Source organism: Siphateles boraxobius, unplaced genomic scaffold (assembly GCF_051911475.1).
Source record: "Siphateles boraxobius isolate OS27281-9 unplaced genomic scaffold, OSU_SipBor_1 30, whole genome shotgun sequence".
NCBI classification, from domain to species: domain Eukaryota; kingdom Metazoa; phylum Chordata; class Actinopteri; order Cypriniformes; family Leuciscidae; genus Siphateles; species Siphateles boraxobius.
Window position 1 is genome coordinate 716,899 of NW_027508920.1, and position 5,214 is coordinate 722,112.

Genomic DNA, 5,214 nt, shown 5'->3' on the forward strand with positions numbered 1-5,214 from the left:
ATTTTCCCTTAGATCACGATCGCACTCCCACTGGAATGAGTCATCTGCTGTCACCTGCGAATGGAGACCTTAAATGATTTTGTTAGTGACCGCTTGTCTTGTCGTCCTTTTTGGTGTGACCTGTGTAATTTTCAACCTGAAACATATCACCGGATAATTTATTGCTCATTGAATAGCACTCAGGGTCATTTTCCCCTGAAAAACACTCAACCCATTTTACTCATGTTAACAACACAATACATAATCAGTTCTGTTTTAGGCAATCCATCCTGACATCCTGCTAAAGAAAATTTTTAAGTTAGGCGCTGCGCAGGTGTGGCACCTTTCTGCCACAGTATTAACCCAGGCCAGGATAACTAGTCAAATTCATCCATAGCCATTATTTTCACTGGGCACAGTCTGCCCTGCCCGTTCACTCCTGTATGACAAGATCAGCAGGTTTTAGACAAATGGTCCCTCTAACCCCCCTCTGGGCTTTTCTGTCCTTCTGACCCCCCTGAAGAGTTGAAAGGTTCTTATCTGACCAAATGGTAATTGGTAATTTATGGTAATTTATTGGTAATTTATGATGTGCAGTAGATTTGAATTACTTTCTGGACAGGTTTAAGTATTGATGTGTAAATTAGAATTGTGAATTTGTAGATAGCCGTCAGTCATGTGTTGAGAAAATGTTATAGATTTGACAGCAAAAAACACGTAGGCTAAGTAAATATCAGATTATCCAGAGAGCCCTTAACAGTTATGTATTGTAAAAAGGGGGAGATTGTTGTTCGACTGACGTTGACAAATTGTGCACACCACAACCTGACCTGACCAATTGATGACCTGGAGAATTTTTGTAGATGACTGAATTGCGAGACCAACAACAGACCTGAAAAGCAGGATACGCTGTAAGAATGAGGGCTGTTGGCCTTCAAATGCTCTGATGAGAGGGCGCCATTGTGTTAAATTCAGTGCTTTAAGTGGCCCAAAAGAGGTGCCGGTACTCTAAATTTTTTTTTTCTTTTTTTTTTTGTTGCTGTCTCCCCTCCTCCCCTGAGGTAACAACAACTATATTGAAGTGGTTATATATATATATATATATATATATATATATATATATATATATAATATATATATATGCGCTATATATATTTACAGTCAACAGACGACCTTATAAAAAATTATTTAATTGTGGATTTGCTTGAGCTAGAAAGAGCTACTGAACATAAATAAAATGTGCAAAAGGGTATTGAAAACATTTTGAACAAAATGTAGGCTACATAAAATAAATTATAAAACATAACCATAGAACAGTAGAACATAAACATGAGTCTTGCTATGGTTCATTCATTTCTTTACCTGTTTCACACACCCTCTCCAGACCACGTTGAGTTGACACCATGATTGACACATGGACACTTATAATCGGATTGACGGCTCGATCGGACTAAAAAACCCTCATGTAAACACCTAATCAATCCGATTGAGCTCGATCCGAATGACATTTCGATCGGATTGAAAGGGGGGGTTTAACATGTAAACACTTGATTGAAAACCGAACTGAAAGGACTGCACATGTGCAATGACGTTAAATAAACATCCCAGACAGCAAATGTATTTGGGCCAGATTTGGGCCAGGTCTTCATTAGCATTTGGCGCAGATTTGCTAAATGGACCTGGGCCGGGCTCATTCTTTCCAACGGCCCAATACCGGAACAGGTTGGAATTACGGATCAGAGACAGATCTGGGCCAGCACTGGCCCAGTACAGTTATTAATGCCATGACATGTGGTGCAGATCTGGCCCAGATCCGTGACTCATATTTTACATCTGGGGCTCATCTGGCCCTGGTCTGTGATTCATATTTAGGCTATCAGACAATTAAGGCACAAACACCCAGACAATTTGTAATTTTCAAAAAACTTTTTTATTTTAATCACATTTATTGCTCATTAGTTGGGTGTGACAGGGCACGGCGGCCACCCCCACGGTCGCATGCCAGATTAAACCACCTGATGTTATACTGGTTTATCTCGGTGTCTGTGGCTTTGTCAGACATGGGATTCTTCCTCACTGCTCCTGTAAGACGTACAAAAAGGACACAAAGCAAAGAAACAAAGAGTAAATATTAGATCCAATATTCAAAGATGCTTTATTACATGACATTATAGTACAATGCTGGCACAAATAAATAATAATAAATGTGACTAAAGTCTAAAGTGGTGTAGAATGAGTAGTATTAAGGTAAAAGAGTAACAACACTCAAGAGCGCGTAGATGTGAATTTGAAAACTTGTACAATAAATATTCATACTTGTACGTGAACATTTACACTCACAGCTCCAATGTGAAAACCTGTCAAATTAAAATCTGAAGTTGAATGTTGAAATTTGCACTCGCAGACAAAAGTCACAAACCTGTATTCTGAATTTTAAGCTGCAGACAAGTAGTCACAAATGTGTAAAATGCCATTCACAGAAATACGACACGCACAAACTTGTAATATATATTTGCATTTAATCGCAGTACAACCTCAATTAGGCACTTGCAACTTCTCAAATCTGTCACTACAATTTCAAATTTCGCGCCTTGAATTTTGCTACTATTTTCGTGCAAGTTGCAAAACTAACTTGTGCACTTGCAACTCAGTGGCAGTAAGAGAGAAAGGGGGACGCTCTATAATGCTAACATGACTTAATGCATTAGACTGATATTTAAAGAAATAAATGATATTATCAAACTCAGTAAACACCATACTAATAATGCAATCAACAGAAAAGCCGATGAGCACAGAATATGACTAAAGAAAGCAAATTTGTGTTCAGAGCAAATAAACCTGCTGCCTGTGTCTTATTAATAATTTATAACGAATTGTGTTTTATTTTTTATAACTGTTGGTCCATTAAGCCTCATTAAGCGTTTTCTATGGGAGGGAGAAACCCCCCCCCCTCCCCCCTTCTCTCTCGCCGCCACTGAGTTGCGAAAAAAGAGTAGCAAAATTCAAGGCGCAAAGTTTGAAATTGAAATTGCAGTGACAGATTTGAGAAGTTGCAAGTGCCTAATTGAGGTTGTACTGCGATTAAATGCAAATATATATTACAAGTTTGTGTCTGTCATTGTATTTCTGTGAATGGCATGTTACACATTTGTGACTGCTTGTCTGCAGCTTCAAATTCAAAATACAGGTTTGTGACTTTTGTCTGTGAGTGCAAATTTCAACATTCAACTTCAGATTTTAATTTGACAGGTTTTCACATTGGAGCTGTGAGTGTAAATGTTCACGTACAAGTATGAATATTTATTGTACAAGTTCTCAAATTCACATCTACGTGCTCTAGAGTGTTGATACTCTTTTACCTTCATAGAGTAGTGAGTGAATGAATGAGAGAGTGGTGATTAAGTAAAGTGAAAGGCATCTATATATAATACTTACGAGCCACAATAGCCTTGGTTGGTTATGATGTTTTTGGTATCTCTTCCACCAATGAAGGCCAGCATTCCCACCTGTGGAAACAAGAGACTAAATTAGTGAGAAGTAAAAGATTGATAAATGATAGAGAGGTATGGGCAACATATTCATAGACAGTATATTTTGATTTACAGGATAACAAAAGTAGATATCCATAAATCCCTCTGTAATTATTTCTCCATCTAATATGTGAACACAATGAAAAAATAATTTTGAACCTAATGAGAGAAAATGTTTTTGCCTGCCGTGTCTAGATCGCCTTAAGAGGATTTAGCATTTCCAAAATACGCATTAAATTATTATTAGTATGACTGTATTATTATTATTGTTGTTGTTATTATTATTAGGGAAGGCCTTTTATTGTTAAATTGATAGGCTATTATTATTAATTTGCCACGCAATAATTTAACTGCGCATCACCGCATAAACACGCTGGGAGAATAATAATATTATATAGAAGCTTGCTTGGGCTGAAAATTATTTAAAAACATTTAACGTTAGATCGATTATACAATGAATTATAGGCCTATAATTAAAGTTATTAACAGCCTATAAATAGTATGTCCGAACACTGCAATAATCAGTCATCAATGGAAATTAAAAACCGCTTTAGGCTATTTCACAAACAGCTTGTTTAACAAATTAATAAAAGAGGCACATCGCAGTGGCTTAGAAGACGTGGGTAACGCTAATATGGTTTATCCATTTTGCAACACGAACTGGAGGTAAGCAACAGTAATTTGCAGGTAGTTTGATAGCTAAAATATCGACATATCACATATATGTCGCACTCTACAGCCGGTATAATACAGTGAGAATTGATATGATACTGACGTTGAACTAGTTTAATGTATTTGGACGTGGGAAGTCATTAATTTGTTATTGTTGCAGTTGCTAGCAGCGGTCACCGCTGGTAACGTTAGTGGGTAGGACTATCCAACTAATCGGTCGCACCCAACTAATGAGCAATAAATGGGATTAAAATAAAAAAAGTTTTTTGACACGATATTCAGCAATTTTGGAGAATAATAAGCAAATATCACCAATTCAGCCTTAAAGCATATGTTCACATTAGTTGTGGATGTTTAAAATAACCTATTCTACCAGCTAACCGCCTGCTACTACCCAGCTTATCTGACACGTCTCAGGTTGTCAGAATGTCAGTGTAAACGTTTGTAAACTTTTATTTTTAATATAATTATGTAACAGACTAATATGACATCAACACCAGTTTACTTTTATAATGTACTTACTAAATTATACGTGTATAATGCACTTACCAATTAGCAGAGACGGTGCAGCCTGCAGTCTTCCACTCTTGTCAGCGGGTTTATGTGGGGTGGCGCCAGCGCGTCCGGTCTGCGCAGCTCGCGCGGATCCGGTCCACAACCGGCTGGCGGACTCAATTCAGTTGCGGCGCGTACCGGCCCACTTAAAGCACTGGTTAAATTGATGCAAGAGTGGATTCATGCATCAAAAGGGGGATGGTTTGGTTTGAGATTTGCTGAAAGCCATCGCACAAGGGGAACAATCAATGTTGAGAGAACACCGGCTTTAATTGAGTAACAGCCCTGCATAAAGCCAGTCTACAAAATTCCTGTCTGTAAGTGTGCTAATAACAAAGATTGTTTCAGCAGGAAACGCCAGGGCAGACAGCCATGCAGCACAGCAAGCGAAAGAAACTATGTGTACTTAACCTCGAAATTAGTTTTTTTCTTTACAGAAGATGCAAACTTTTGCACACATGGCATGAGCAAAGACACA

The 5,214-nt window shown here is 38.0% G+C and overlaps 1 long non-coding RNA gene across 1 annotated transcript; it reads right to left on the minus strand.

The window, feature by feature from the left end:
- Positions 1-1,956: 1,956 nt before the first annotated feature.
- LOC143757392 (uncharacterized) lies at positions 1,957-4,797 on the minus strand. Its single transcript, XR_013210493.1, has 3 exons — positions 4,731-4,797; positions 3,415-3,485; positions 1,957-2,061 (listed from the first exon to the last, which is right to left on the minus strand). It is a non-coding gene; the product is annotated as an uncharacterized LOC143757392 (long non-coding RNA).
- Positions 4,798-5,214: the final 417 nt, after the last annotated feature.